Below are 16,759 nucleotides of genomic sequence, written 5' to 3' on the forward strand. Positions count from 1 at the left end.
ATCCCAAATTTATAGGCTCGATGTCCTTTAATTATGGCTAGAAACCGATTATGAGTGAGTACATCCCATGTTCATCTTTTTGGGTCTGGGTTACCTCACTCAGAATAGTGTTTTCTATTTCCATCCATTTGCCTGCAAAATTCAAGATGTCATTGTTTTTTACCGCTGAGTAGTGTTCTAGCATGTATATATTCCACAGTTTCTTCATCCATTCTTCCACTGAAGGGCATCTAGGTTGTTTCCAGGATCTGGCTATTACAAATAATGCTGCTATGAACATAGATGAGCATATGTTACCTCTTGAGTCAGTATTTCAGTATTGGGTTCTTTTGATCTTGATTAACATGCAGGAGAACCAATAAAATAGATTCATTATATTTCAGTGGAAGTGCCTGTCAAAGTAAGAACACCCATTTTGCAATGGTGATTTTGCAAGGCATTCCAAGACTTGATAATTCTGTGTGCTTTGCTCAGAACACCATCGTGTTCTGCCTTCTTATAGGTCTAAAGCACTGGGACCCATTGATCATGGCCTACAACTAACAAGGTAAACCTTTTCTCTTTAAAATTTAATTTTTTCCAAGATACTTGTTGTAGTGCTGGAACCTTGACTAGCAAACTAGGTATGCAATAAAAAGCTAGTTATATGATAACAAGCTAGGTACATGGTAACAGAAATGCTGAGAAGCTTTGGTTCCTTCTTGTGCAGTCCAACAACACACTGAAAATGTGTCTATGAGTATAATCCCATAGGATTTTTTTCAAAATATATTGTTAAATTTCAAAGCAGGATCTGAAGCAGTATATATACTGTGAGGGTTTTTGTTTGTTAGTTAGTTTGATTGATTGTTTTAGGTCATGAGCCTAAGATAATGCTCAGTGGGTAAAGGTGCTTGCTACCAAGCCTGATGACCTAAGTTTACTACTAGGGACCCACATGGTAGAAGAAGAGAACTGAGTCACACAAGTTGTCCTTTGACCTCCACATATTCATTGTGGCATGATTCTCCCCACTTCCCCCCACACAATCATGCACAATGAATAAAAAGGTTTTATTCTGTTTTTACAAGATTTTAGAAATGAGGGAGGACTGACTGGGCTAGGAGGGAGATTCACATACATATACAAAACTGCCAAATAACAAAATTAATAAAGATTATATATGTATACCTATTTAGTCACAAAGAGAAAAGACTTTGAAATTTATACAGCAAATTATAAACCAGTGAGCATCCTACATGGTAGACAGAACTGATGTGTGTGTGTGTGTGTGTGCGCGCGCGCGCGTGCGTGCGTGCGTGCGTGCGCGCGCGCGCGTGTGTGTGTGTGTGTGTGTGTGTGTGTGCCATATGCATGTGGGTACCTGAGGAGGCCCAAAGAGGGTGTAAGCTCCCTTGGACCTGGTAGGAGTTGAAGGTGGCTGTGAATAGCCCTGTTCTACTCTGGTGCTACTGAAATTGAAAACTGAACTGGAATTCTCAAGAAGAGCAGCAAGCACTCTTAATAGCTGGGCCATTTCTTCAGTCACTGAACATCAACTTCAAAGGGGATAGCCTGAATTTACAAACAAAATATAGAGTATATGAATAAATGAATTGTTTTTTCTGATAATTTTTTGAGAATTTTACATGAGTACTTGTATACATGATGTATTTACATCATTTCTACTCTCATTCCTCCCATCCAGCTCTTCTGGTACCCTCTCCATCTCCATCCTCTCTCAAAACAATGACCCTTGTTTCATTATGTAATAAATAATAATTATTTATATTTTATATTTTTACATTTAATATTAAATATTAATGTATGGAGATATAATTCATATTTAACATGGGTTATTATTTAAATTATTAAATATTTTATATTATTTAATTAATAACACAGCGTCATGAATACTTCTAGTGCTGCTCATATGTACATGTGTTTAGGGACTGGATAACCTACTCTGGGAGAAACCTGACTCTCCCTTTCTCAGAAGCCACTAATTTCCTGTAAAAAGAATTGAGTTGTTGAAAATAGCAACTTTACCATGTGTGAAATTCTCAAAAAAAATACCCTGTAAATAAATAAAAGATATCTCTCTCTCCCTCTCCCCCTCTCCCTCCCTCTCTCTCTCTCTCTCCTCTCCCTTATTCTCTCTCTCTCTCTCTCTCTCTCTCTCTCTCTCTGTGTGTGTGTGTGTGTGTGTGTGTTTCACTAATCATGTCATGCTTAGCTTTTAAAAATATTTTTATGGCCAAGTGTTGGTGGCGCACACCTTTAATCCCAGCATGTGGGAGACAGAAGCAGGCAGATCTCTGTTGAGTTCAAGGCCAGCATGGTTATAGACTGAGTTTCAGGACTGGCTCTAAAGCTTCATAGAGAAACTCTGTCTCAAAGAGAACCAAAAAAATAATTTTATAAATCCTTCAGGATATATTTGTACCATATTCACCCATCTCTTCCCCTTACCACTTCCCAGATCTACCTCCAACATTGTGCGCTCTTATTTTAGTCTATGACCCAGTAAGTCTAATTTGTGCTGTTCATATACCTCTGGGTATGGAAACGTTCCCTGGAGCTATCTATAAAACACTCAATTTGGAAGAGTTTTAAATCACAAAACTGGCTTAGTGCAACTAAGACATCCCAAAGTGGTCAGACTGTTAATTTTGCCATTTATTTGTTTTATAGTTAAACTTATATATTCACATTTATTCTGTAATAAAATGCTGCAGGTCCCCAGTGGAAGCAGAGTGCAGCAGGCCATGAGACCATGCTCCAGGTCCCCCAGGCAGCAGGATCCTGAGACCATGGTGGGCCATGCAGGCAGCTGGGTCCCAGGCAGTGGGTACTAGGCACAGAGCTGCATAGTGGATGAGAGACTGAAACGGGTAGGCATGCCACGAGACCACATTGCAGGTCTCAGAAGGCAGCTGGTCCTGGGAAGAGAGCCAGGTGGGTGAGAGACAGAGACAAGGATAGGCACATCATGCAGAGTGAGGTTGGATATTTATTTAGTGGGTTATAGAGGGGAAGGGAAAGAGGAAAGGGAAGAAGAGGGAAGAGCAGAGCAGAGGAGAGAGAGAGAGAGAGAGAGAGAGAGAGAGAGAGAGAGAGAGAGAGAGATGTAGTAAGAGGTGCAGGCTGCTTTTCATACTGCCCAGCTCCCAGCTGCCCGAAATAATCACATGGAGATCTGTATTAATTAAATTGCTACCTGTCCCATTAGTTCTAGCCTCTTTTTCGCTCTCACATCTTGATTCAGCCCATTTCTAATAATCTGTATGTCACCACGAGGCCATGGCTTACCAGGAAAGTTTCAGCATGTCTGACCTGGAAGCTTCAGGGCAGGCTGCTTTCTCTCACTCTGCTTTCTTCCTCTTAGAATTCTGTTCTGTTTTCCCCACCTACCTCAGTTCACCCTATCAACTAGGCCAAGGCAGTCTCTTTATTTAACCAATGAAAGTAGCACATAGACAGAAGACCCTCCTACAACAGAGAGAGAGGTGGGGAGAAGGGGGTAGAGGAAGGGAGTCATGGCAGCAGCTGCCTCTTTGGGAGAGAAACAGAAAGGAAAAGAGCTCAGACTGGAAGCCGAAGGAAGATCTGCCTCCCTCAGCAGTGGGCAGGGGAGAGAATGGGAGGGGCTTGTCTCTTAAAGAGACAGGACAAACCATTGCATATTCATTCACTTTCTGTCTCTGTCTCTGTCTCTGTCTCTGTCTCTGTCTCTGTCTCTCTCTCTCTCTCTCTCTCTCTCTCTCTCTATTGTATCCCAGGTTACCTCAGATTTACTGTCTAGCTGAGGGTGACTTTGAACCTCTAAACCTCCTTGCTCCATTTTCCTTGTGCTGAGATTACGAGCATGCAACCACACCCAGTGTGTGTGATGCTGGGGACTGAACCCCAGGTCTCATGGATGCTAAGTCAGCACTCCTGCTAAGCAAGCTACACATCCATCTCTGAACTCTATTTTAATATCATAGAAGAATGTAATTGTGAAATAACAAGGATCCCTGATAGATCACTTCATACAATGTTGTTGTTTTAATCAATAGAGAATGATTTTGAATGATTTTGTTTATTCTGTAGATAGCCAAGATGAACAATATTATGTTGGCCTCTTTAAATATTCTATTGATGTATATTATCAACCAAAATATACCAACTATAGAGCATATCTAGTAAGGCCCGAAGACTCTCTTCCTTTAAGATATGGTGGGCTTGCTTTCCACTGTTTCATTATGCTCAAATTGCTTCCTCAATCCCCTCTCGTCCCAACTTTTGTTTTCTCCACTCTAACCTCTGCATCTCATTTCCATTCCCATTTTCTCTGACAAAAGACTTCTCCAGTTCTAAAAGTACTTTATGCTTTATTTTGTGTAATTGAGAGATGTAAAATTGGTATTTCAATTTTGTTTCTGTTGCAATCACCACAGCTGATTGGAAATCACAAACAAGATGAACTTCTTGTGTTCCTGATCCACCATTTTCAAAGTTCCAAATAAAACCAACACATTCTTAATGAATCTGTCAGGACAAATAGGAGCTATTCTCTCTCCACTTCATGCCTCTTAACCTGTTAGCTGCAAAGAGACATACTTTTAGTATATTAGGACTCCTTGTGTAGACCTTAAGGCTCTAAAGACTTATCCTGGCTATCTTATCCATAAATGTGTGTTTGTGGATGTGTGGAACAGAACTGATGCTTAAAAGCTGAGCAGTGGTGGTATACACCTTTAATCCCAGCACTCGGAAGGCAGAGGCAGACAGATCTCTGTAAATTCAAGGCCAGCCTGGTCTATAAGAGCTAGTTCCAGGACAGGATCCCAAGCTATAGAAAAACCCTGTCTCATAAATAAAACAAAAAAAGGGGAGAAAAAGCAACTCTTAATCACTCTAGGAAAAAGACTTGTTGAGGCCAAAAGATATGTTAGCAATTACGGGCTTTAGCATCTACCAGAAGGAGATCTGGCAAGTAATCCAAATCAGAGAAAGGCAGTAAGAAGGTAGGTTTTGGTTTTGTTCCTTGTTGTTGTTTTTTTTTTTTAAATACTACTGCTATGATGCCAAATGACTTTCATCCTCCATGTCTGGGAGAACAAAGGGGTAGAGATTTTGGAGACTGGAGAAGACAAATAAATGGCTTCTCCCTGTCAGACTGCTGTTGCTGTTATTCAAGAGAAATTCACATTCAAATATAAAATGTATTGGATATATTGGCTTTCTGGTTCCCAGTGCTCATAGAAGGTAGAATGCATAGAATTTGTCCTATTATTTCTGGCTTATTTTGTCTAGCACAATGAATTACAGATTCTCCCATATTGTAACATGTGTGCAAATTTTCTTCTAATACAAAGCTGAGTAATATCCCAGTGTGTGCATAAAACACATTTTGTTTACTTCTTTGTCTATTGATGATCTCAATGGCTGGTCCCAGCATTTGGGCTATTGTGAATGGCTGTACATAAGTACACAATTGTCTATTCAGGACTCAGCTTCAGAGTCTTTTGGTTATATACCAGAATTTCAACTGCAGTTTGGAAATGTTGATAGTTGGCTGGGCCAAGACTTTCCAGATTCCTAATGCCTTTTTCAAAGAATTGATGTGCACAGATTACAAAGCACGAGGAACTTACCCAAAAGAAAAGTGACAGCACAGATCAGGTGCACTGCAAGAGCCTCCTGATGAGGTCCACGAGGAGAAGAAGTTGGTTGCAAACAGGCATGGTATAGGTGGGTCTCTTTTGATTGGCAGCCTTGGGTTGCATAAGTCTTTCTTTACTGCGTATGTCCTTTCCCATGGTGCATGTGATTTTAATCATATGTACATACAATTACACATAGGTGTAAGATGGTCAACAGAGAAAATATGGAGTTTTCCCTGAAAGTTCACTTAGAGAAACAGTTGCCTTACTGCTATGCACCCACAACTGGCTCAGGCTGAATTATTACCATTAGTTCCTGGATATGTTCCAGGATGTTTTGAGCAGAAAAGGGACATTAAGAAAAAGTTTCTAAGGGAGGAGCTGCCTTTTACATTGTTAGGAGTAGGGTGTACAGGCAGCTTGACGCAGGTAAAGGTGTCAGGTCAATAAATGCATTGTTAGTAGGTGTGGTAGTAGTAGCAGGTAGGGGTAGTATAACCTAAGTCAAATGAAATCTCATGTTACTAAACTATCCCTGTGCTTGCCTGTGTCCGAATAGTATTTTTTAAATGAGTTATTCAAATCTACAATAAAAAAAGATGCTTTGAAGTGTTCTTCCCAGCAGTGTCAGTAAATTCGAGATAAACCCACACACAAAGTCTATGTGAGGCTTCCTACTAGGCATGTCAATGGTTTCACATTTGCTGACTCATTAGACAAGAGCCCCCATGAGTATTGTCCCTCCAAGAGTCACGTGCTGAATTCACAGTTTCAATTAATGGAATTAAAGCTTGGGCCTTTGAAGAGTGATTAAGGTTGATACCCTTATAAAAGAGGCTCTGGGGAGCCTGCAGTCTCTCTGCACTTTTGTGTAGGAGAACACATGGAAGACACTATGCCTTGGCAAGGAACCCTGACTAGACACCAAATCTGCTAGGGCTTCATTGGCAGACCACCCAGCTTTCAGAACTGTGAGCAATAAGTGTCTGTTGTTTATAAATTCTGCAGCCTAAGGATTTTGTTGCAGCAGCCTGAGCAGATGCCCACTTAAGCAACTGCAGTAGGGCTAGTGTATCTTTATTTCCCAGATGCCCTCAGAGTGCAAAGTAGGCATTTAAGAAAGTATAGTCTTAATTTGGGAATGACAATAAAGTCTCACAACAAACTTACCAATTAACCAAGATGTCCTAAAACACCACTGGAACCCTCATTGTGTGACAGTTACATGGTCCTAAAGGATACGAGCAAGGTTTCTGCAACTCTTGTGTACAAACTGGTACGTTCCTTTTTTTTTAATTCATCTATCATCTATCTATCTATCTATCTATCTATCTATCTATCTATCTATCTATCTATCATCTATCTATCTATCTATCTATCTATCTATCTATCTATCTCTATCATCTATCTATCTATCTATCTATCTATCTATCTATCTATCTATCTATCTATCTATCTATCTATCTATCTATCTATCTATCTATCCACCCATCCATCCATCTATCTATCTATCTATCTATCTATCTATCTATCTATCTATCTATCTATCTATCTATCTATTTATCATCTATCTTATATATTTATTTACCTAATCTATTTTTTCATTGGTTTTCTTGTGCTAAGAGAAAAAGAATCCAGAAGCCAAGAGCCTCTCCAAGTCCTGTGCTGGATCTCAGAGTGATACTTCTTTGGTGCGAGGTGAACGTCAGTGTTTGTGCAATTTGTATAATGATGTAATGCAAACTGACAGGCAGGCGGCTGTAGATGAGGACAACCCACTTGCACAAGCCGTTGTGTGCTTTTACAGTCTTCCTTCCCACATCACACCTTTCCATTTGCAAAGAAACGTGTTCCAGCCAAGACGAGACCTGCCTGAACACTGTACATAGAGAATGTCGCAGTCAGACCCAAGGTTTGCCGCTAAAGAGATGCTGTGTGGGGAATGGGGGCTGTTTTATGTTTTTATTTTTCCCACGTTTCGATAGTTCTTCTTAATCTTCAGTTGCAAGGGGTAAAGCATTAAGAGATCACTGCAATTATTCTGTCTTGTTTGAAGCTGACGCTGATGTAAAACAGAAGACAAGCAAGTGCTTTTTAATCTGTGAGGTCAGTTTGTTTGGGCTGTTCCTTAAACTGAACTAATTATGAGCTAAAACAACAAACTGGAAGGTGTAAGGGAAAGGGGAGTGTTTTCGTCTCTGCTTATGTGTTGTGAATGTGTGGAACAGATGTTTGAGACAGCTGTGGTAAGCCAAGACTCATGGTCTGTCTCCTCAGAGTCCTAACACAACTCCTGCTCAGAGGGCTTGTCAGAGCCAGACCGACTTTCCTGCGCTGTGGCCAACATTCTCCTTTGTTGATAATATGTTCACACCTTCTTTTGCCCTTTCAGCAGAGGATTTTTGTTTCAGAGAAGGTGCGAAAGATTCCCTCAGAAGTACCAGAAAAAGCCTCCTTTCATTCCTGTTTATCACACAGTCCTGGCCTCCAACTACAGAACTGACATGCCCATGGCTTCTCTTTCCTCCATCCACTCTCATTTCAACCCTGGCCAGGTATCCCCTCCACAGGTATCCCCTCCACTACTCTCTCTCTCTTTTTTTTTTTTTTTTTTTTGGTTTTTTCGGGACAGGGTTTCTTCTGTAGCTTTTGGAGACTGTCCCGGAACTAGCTCTTATAGCCCAGGTTGGCCTCGAACTCACAGAGATCCGCCTGTCTCTGCCTCCCGAGTGCTGGGATTAAAGGCGTGCACCACCACCGCCCAGCATCCACTACTCTCTTTTAAATATACTTTACACATACTCTGATACATATGTATAGATCATATATACCATATGTGTATATTTACATATGCATGTATATCAAAGTATATGTATGTATGCTCAGGATATATGTATCTATTCACATATATTTACCTAGAGGTGAAAAGATTATATAACTTCCTTTAAGATACATAGGCACATGGACCCTCTCTTCACTTAGCTCACTTAATCCAACGCTGCACTCTCAGAATTCCTCCCTTCTCTCCAGTTCTTTCCTTCCTTAACCTTCTCTGTGAGGATGGCAGTGTTACAGTAACTATGGAAAGAGATAGACAGGCCATGTTTCCTGACTTCAAAGCCACCCCAATGATCCCTTTTGAAGCAATGATAGCTCTGTTGCTCACAGGCATTCTGCAGTGCCGGCTGCTGCCCATAGTTGGGCTCTGGAGTCAATGACTAGTACCATGATGATGTCTGGAACCTCTCTCCTGGATCCTAGTCAAGTGTTTCCTGTCCATTAGGAAAGGTGGTGGTGTGCACTTGCCGTTCCAGCATCAGGAGGCTGAGTCAGGGGAACTGAGACTTCAAGGACAACTTGGGATAGACTATCTTAAAAAAATAAACAAAAGCAAATGCACACCAAACACACAAAAAAGCACAACTAATGGACTGGAGAGATGGCTCAAGGGTTGAGAGCACTGGCTACTGCTATTCCGGAGGACTCAGTTCGATTCTTTGCACTCTTGTGGCAGGTCACGACTGTCTATAACTCCAGTTCCAGTTCCAGGATATCTGGCAGCTGCTCTGTCATCCTCTGCTGCCAGGCATGCATGTGGGACAAATGCCCATACACATAAATAAAATTTAAAAATAAGCAAACAAAGGAGGCCTTGGGATGTTGCATGCACAGTCCCTGGGCCCTATCCTCAGCACCACAGAAATGTTTCTCCTTACAACTATCTGACCCTAGGACTTTAGGCTCTTCTTAGGTCTGGGCCTTCTCATTGTTGTACACCTTCCTAAGAGTCCAAGAAATGTTCCCACCCATACAGAACCATGCCTAAGGACTTAAGTGGCTGCCATGAGCTTATTGGTCAGCAGTCTTCCTCTGTCTTGCAGGCTATGATATTTTCTCTGAGAAGCTATACTCACCCACTTCTCATTTCTCCAAGCTCCAAAGTGGGCCAAACTCTCAGGCACAGTCTTACTTCCTTCTGTACTTGTATTCTTGGACATTTCCTTCCCCAACAGAGGGATTTAACCTTCCTCTGTGTGGCAGAAACTCTTCAATAGCTTTCTGTCTCTTTCACTGAGACACATACTGCAAAATTTGCTTCCTTATGTAGTAACTAAGAAGTCAAAGAAACCTACTATATTCTGAGAGTCCAGTCTGGTGGGTTACTATTTATGGGTAGGCATGATTGGAAAACACAGCTCAAAACTCCAAGCTGAGCAGGGCTCTTTCTTCTGGGTGCCATTCTGTCTTCTGTTTCTGGCAAGGCATTGTCTTCACTTCAGTCTTTTGGCTTAAATAAAGGAAAGGCCTCAATGGCTGAAAAACACCCAAGTAACCAATCAAATAACAGCAACAACAAAAATGGAGTCTAGAACTAGTAAGAAGTAAAAATACATCATATAGAATTTCAAAATACAATCTCCTGCCATCAGTCAAGCTGAAGGATTTCCCATTCGAGTGTGAGGCTTGCTTTCCCACTTCCACAGCACATCTCTGGTGCTTGTTCTCTTATCTCTAGTATTCCCCTTCTGCCTGCTTTGCTGCTGTCTGGCTTTGCAGATTAGTTGGTGTAAATGCTTCTCCTTTGGAAGTTTGATGAAGGGGAGATTAACTGTTTTCTAACACTGCAGCTGAACTCAGCACTAGTCTTTCCTCAGCACCCTTGCTCCAATGAGAGCCAACTAGCAAAGCATTATATGCAGAAGCTGTAAACTCTGTCAGCTGAAGTCAACTTCTGCTAAAGGGATGTGCTCTGATTGCTAGTGTCATGGAGGATGGGTTGCAGTATTCTGCTTACTTTCTTCAGGAGAAATTTTATAAAATTGGCTTAAACCACAAAGAGTGGTTCCAGTGGCTTCCAGGAACCCTAAACTCCCATATGACCACACTATCTTGATCAGCTACATTTTTCAGCTCTCTCCTTCTCACATCTTGCAAGTGGGGATATGTTATCCTTCTCATCATTGTTCATGTGATTTTGATTATATACCACAGACCCTTTCTTCCTGATTTCCGACACTTGCCATGAGTAGGAAACATTAAGTAACAACCCTTGCTATGAGAGCATGAGCAAAGTAAAGCCTACTCTGTGACCTTCCCCTTTGGTTCTGGCCATTCTCCCAATCAAGAACCTGCCTGGCCCACCTGCCATGTTAGACTCCATCTTTTTTTTGCCTATCAATTTTATTTTATTTATTTTTTTCCTAATTTTTTTTGTTAAAAAGATCCATCTCTTTCCCTCCTCCTCCCCCTTCCCTCCCCTACGATCCACCTATACCCCCACCCCTCCCTCTCCAGGCCAAAGAGCCATCAGGGTTCCCTTCACTATGTTAAGTCCAAGGTCCTCCCAACTCCCCCCAGGTCCAGGAAGGTGAGCATCCAAACTGACAAGGCTCACACAGAGCCCGCCCATGCCGTAGAGTCCAAGCTCATCGCCACTGTCCTTGGTTTCTCAGTCATCTTCCACTGTCAGCCACATTCAGAGAGTCTGGTTTGGTCACGTGTTCCATCAGTCCCATTCCAACTGGACTTGGTGATCTCCTGTTAGTTCTGAACCACCGTCTCAGTGGTTGAACACACCACTCACGGTCCTGACTTTCTTTCTCATGTTCTTCTTCCTTCTGCTTCTCATCAGGACCTTGGGAGCTCAGTCTGGTGCTCCATGTGGGGCTTTGGCTCTATCTCCATCCATCGCCAGGTGAAGGTTCTATGGTGATATGCAAGATATTCATCAGTATGGCTATAGGATCTGGCCTTTTCAGGCTTCCTCTCCTCAGCTGCCCACGGAACTAGCTGGGGGCATCTCCCTGGATACCTGGGAACCCCTCTAGAGTCAAGTCTCTTGACAGCCCTAAGATGGCTCCCTTAATTAAGATATATGCTTCCCTGCTCCCATATAAACCCTTCCTATATTCCAAGCATCCCATTCCCCCAAGCTCTCCCCATTCTCCCTTTCATGCTTTTCTCTCCCCATCTCTCCTTGCCCCCACCCCAGCCCACCTCCAAGTACCCAATTTTTACCCAACAATCTTGTCTACTTCCAATATCCAGGAGGATAACTATATGTTTTTCTTTGGGTTCACCTTCTTTCCCCCCCCCATGGTTTATTTTTTTTTATATTTAAAAATTTCCATCTCCTTCCCTCTTCCTCCCCCCTCCCTCCGCTCCTCCTCCCCCTTCCCTCCCCTCCTTCTCCCCCTTCCCTCCCCTTCCCTCCACCCATACCTCCCCTCCCTCCCTCTCAAGGCCAAGGACCCATCAGGGTTCCCCACTCTATGCTAAGTCCAAGGTCCTCCCAACTCCCCCCAGGTCCAGGAAGGTGATCGACCAAGCTGAGAAGGCTCCCACAGAGCCCGTCCATGCAGAAGAATCAGAGCCCAGCGCCATTGTCCTTTGCTTCTCAGTCAGCCCCCGCTGTTGGCCACATTCAGAGAGACGGGTTTGGTTGCATGATCCATCAGTCCCATTCCAACTGGAGTTGGTGATCTCCCTTTAGTTCTGTCCCACCGTCTCCATGAGTGAACGCACCCCTCACGTTCCTGACTTTCTCCCTCATGTTCTCGCTCCTTCTGCTCCTCATCAGGACCTTGGGAGCTCAGTCCAGTGCTCCAATGTGGGGTTCAGTCACCTTCCCCATTTGTCGCCAGCTGGAGGTTCCCTCACAGTCCTGACTTTCTTTCTCATGTTCTCTCTCCTTCTGCTCCTCATCAGGACCTTGGGAGCTCAGTCCGGTGCTCCAATGTGGGGCTCTGTCATTTTCTTCATCTATCGTCAGGTGGAGGTTCTATGGTGATATGCAAGAAATTCATCAGTATGGCTATAGGAACTGGCCTTTTCAGGCTCCCTCTCCTCAGCTGCCCAAGAAACTAACTGGGGGCGTCTCCCTGGAAACCTGGGAACCCCTCTAGGGTCAAGTCTCTTGACAACCCTCAGGTAGCTCCTTAAATTAAGATATATGCTTCCCTGCTCCCATATCCACCCTTCCTATATCCCAAGCACCCCATTCCTCCGAGCTCCCCCCCATTCTCCCCTTCACACTTTTCTCTCCCCATCTTCCCTTGGCCCAGTCTCGCCCAACTCTCAAGTTCCCAATTTTGCCTGGCGATCGTGTCTACTTCCACTATCCAGGAGGATTACTATATCTTTTTTTGGGAGTTCACCTTCTTATTATCTTCTCAAGGATCCCAAATTTATAGGCTCGATGTCCTTTAATTATGGCTAGAAACCGATTATGAGTGAGTACATCCCATGTTCATCTTTTTGGGTCTGGGATACCTCACTCAGAATAGTGTTTTCTATTTCCATCCATTTGCCTGCAAAATTCAGGATGTCATTGTTTTTTACCGCTGAGTAGTGTTCTAGCATGTATATATTCCACAGTTTCTTCATCCATTCTTCCACTGAAGGGCATCTAGGTTGTTTCCAGGATCTGGCTATTACAAATAATGCTGCTATGAACATAGATGAGCATATGCTTTTGTTGTATGATTGGGCATCTCTTGGGTAGATTCCCAATAGTGGAATTGCTGGGTCCTGGGGTAGGTTGATCCCGAATTTCCTGAGAAACCGCCACACTGCTTTCCAAAGTGGTTGCACAAGTGTGCATTCCCACCAGCAATGGATGAGTGTACCCCTTACCCCACAACCTCTCCAGCAAAGGTTATTATTGGTGTTTTGGATTTTAGCCAATCTGACAGGTTTAAGATGATATCTCAAAGTTGTTTTGATTTGCATTTCCCTGATAGCTAGGGAGGTTGAGCATGACCTTAAGTGTCTTTTGGCCATTTGAATTTCTTCTGTTGAGAATTCTCTGTTCAGTTCAGCGCCCCATTTTTTAATTGGGTTAATTGGCATTTTACCGTCTAGTCTCTTGAGTTCCTTATATATTTTAGAGATCAGACCCTTGTCAGTTGCAGGGTTGGTGAAGATCTTTTCCCAGTCAGTAGGCTGCCTTTGTGTCTTAGTGACAATGTTCTTTGCTTTACAGAAGCTGCTCAACTTCAGGAGGTCCCATTTATTCAATGTTGCCCTTAATGTCTGTGCAGCTGGTGTTATGCGCAGGAAATTGTTCCCTGTGCCCATTTGTTGTAGAGTACTTCCCACTTTCTCCACTATCAAGCTCAGTGTGTTCAGATTAATATTGAGGTCTTTAATCCATTTGGACTTGAGTTTTGTGGATTGTGATAGATATGGATCTACTTTCATTCTTCTACAGGTTGACATCCAGTTATGCCAGCACCATTTGTTGAAGATGCCCTCTTTCTTCCATTGTGTACTTTTGGCTCCTTTATCAAAAATCAGGTGTTCGTAGGTTTGTGGTTTAAGATCCGGGTCTTCTATACGATTCCATTGGTCAACTTCTCTGTTTTTATGCCAATACCAAGCTGTTTTCAATACTGTAGCTTTGTAATAGAGTTTGAAGTCAGGGATGGTAATGCCTCCAGAAGTTCCTTTATTGTATAAGATTTTTTTTGGCTATCCTGGGTTTCTTGTTTTTCCATATAAAGTTGATTATTGTCCTCTCAGTCTCTGTGAAGAATTTTAATGGGACCTTGATTGGGATTGCATTGAATCTATAGATTGCTTTTGGTAGAATTGCCATATTTACTATGTTGATCCTCCCAATCCACGAGCAGGGGAGATCCTTCCATTTTCTGGTATCCTCTTCAATTTCTTTCTTCAAAGACTTAAAGTTCTTGTCAAATAAATCCTTCACTTCCTTGGTTAGAGATACTCCCAGATATCTTATGCTATTTGTGGCTATTGTGAAAGGTGATACTTCACTGATTTCCCTCTCTGCTTCCTTATCCTTTGTGTATAGGAGGGCAACTGATTTTTTGGAGTTGATCTTGTAACCTGCCACGTTACTGAAGGAGTTTATCAGCTGTAGGAGTTCTTTGATGGAGTTTTTGGGGTCGCTTATGTATACTATCATATCATCTGCAAATAATGAAAGTTTAACTTCTTCATTTCCAAATTGAATCCCCTTGATTCCCTTATGTTGTCTTATTGCTATTGCTAGAACTTCAAGCACTATATTGAAGAGAGAAGGAGAGAGTGGACAGCCTTGTCGTGTTCCTGAATTTAGTGGGATAGACTTGAGTTCCTCTCCATTTAATTTGATGTTAGCTGTCGGCTTGCTGTAAATTGCTTTTATTATATTTAGGAATGACCCTTGTATCCCTAATCTCTCCAAAACTTTTATCATAAAAGGGTGCTGAATTTTGTCAAATGCTTTTTCAGCATCTAATGAGATGACCATATGGTTTTTTTCCTTCAGTTTATTTATATGATGGATTACATTGATAGATTTTCGTATGTTGAACCAGCCCTGCATCTCTGGGATGAAGCCTACTTGATCGTAGTGGATAATTTTTCTAATGTGTTCTTGGATTCGGTTTGCCAGTATTTTATTGAGAATTTTTGTGTCAATGTTCATGAGTGAGATTGGCCTGTAATTCTCTTTCTTGGTTGAGTCTTTGTGTGGTTTAGGTATCAGGGTAACTGTAGCTTCATAGAAGGAATTTGGCAGTGACTCTTCTGTTTCTATATTATGAAATACCTTAAGGAGTATAGGTATTAGGTCTTCTTCGAAGTTCTGGTAGAATTCCGCATTGAAACCATCTGGTCCTGGGCTCTTTTTGGTAGGGAGGTTTCTGATAACAGTTTCTAATTCTTAGCGACTAACAGGACGATTTAGAGCATTTACCTGGTCCTGGTTTAACTTTGGTATATGGTATTTATCTAAAAAACTGTCCATTTCTTTTACATTTTCCAATTTTGTGGCATACAGGCTTTTGTAGTAAGATCTAATGATTCTCTGAATTTCCTCTGTGTCTGTGGTTATGTCCCCCTTTACATTTCTGATCTCATTAATTTGCGTGTTCTCCCTCTGCCGTTTGATTAGTTTGGCTAAGGGTTTGTCAATCTTGTTGATTTTCTCCAAGAACCAGCTTCTTGTTTCATTGATTCTTTGGATTGTTTTCTGTGTTTCTATTTTGTTGATTTCTGCCCTCAGTTTGATTATTTCCAGTCTTCTACTTCTCCTAGGTGAGTCTGCTTCTTTTTTCCCAGAGCTTTCAGGTGTGCTGTTAAGTCACCAATGAGTGCTTTCTCCATTTTCTTTAAGTGGGCACTTAGTGCTATGAACTTTCCTCTTAGCACTGCTTTCATTGTGTCCCATAGGTTTGAGTATGTTGTGTCTTTGTTTTCATTAAATTCAAGAAAGACTTTAATTTCTTTCTTCATTTCTTCCTTGGCCCAGGTGTGGGTCAGTAGTTGACTGTTCAGTTTCCATGAGTTTGTAGGCTTTCTGGGGGTAGCATTGTTGTTGAATTCTAATTTTAATCCATGGTGATCCGATAAGACACAGGTGGTTACTAATATTTTTTTGTAACTGTGGAAGTTTGCTTTGTTACCAAGTATATGGTCAATTTTCAAAAAGGTTCCATGAGCCGCAGAGAAGAATGTATATTCTTTCCTATTTGGGCGGAATGTTCTATAGATGTCTGTTAAGTCCATTTGGTTCATTACCTCCATTAAGTCTTTCAATTCTCTGTTAGGTTTCTGTCTGATTGACCTGTCCATTGGTGAGAGAGGAGTGTTGAAGTCTCCAACTATTAGTGTGTGTGGTTTGATGGCTGCCTTGAGTTCTAGAAGTGTTTCTTTTACATAAGTGGGAGCTTTTATATTAGGGGCATAGATATTCAGGATTGAGACTTCATTCTGATGAATTTTTCCTGTTATGAGTATAAAGTGTCCCTTTCCATCTCTTCTGATTGATTTTAGTTTGAAGTCAATTTTGTTGGAAATTTGTATGGCCACACCCGCTTGTTTCTTAGGGCCATTTGCTTGATAAACCTTTTCCCAACCCTTTACTCTGAGTAGGTGTCTGTCTTTGTGGTTGAGGTGTGTTTCTTGTAAACAGCAAAATGTTGGATTCTGTTTTCGTATCCAGTCTCTTAGCCTGTGCCTTTTTATAGGTGAATTGAGTCCATTGATATTAAGTGATATAAATGACCAGTGGTTGTTAACTTCTGTCATTTTTAGTAGTAGAGTTTGTGTGTTTCCCTTCTTCTAGTTGTGCTGGTGAAGGGTCGCTAGATGCCTGAGTTATTGTGGGCGTTGTTGGA

Source organism: Arvicola amphibius, chromosome 6 (assembly GCF_903992535.2).
Source record: "Arvicola amphibius chromosome 6, mArvAmp1.2, whole genome shotgun sequence".
In the NCBI taxonomy this organism is placed as follows: domain Eukaryota; kingdom Metazoa; phylum Chordata; class Mammalia; order Rodentia; family Cricetidae; genus Arvicola; species Arvicola amphibius.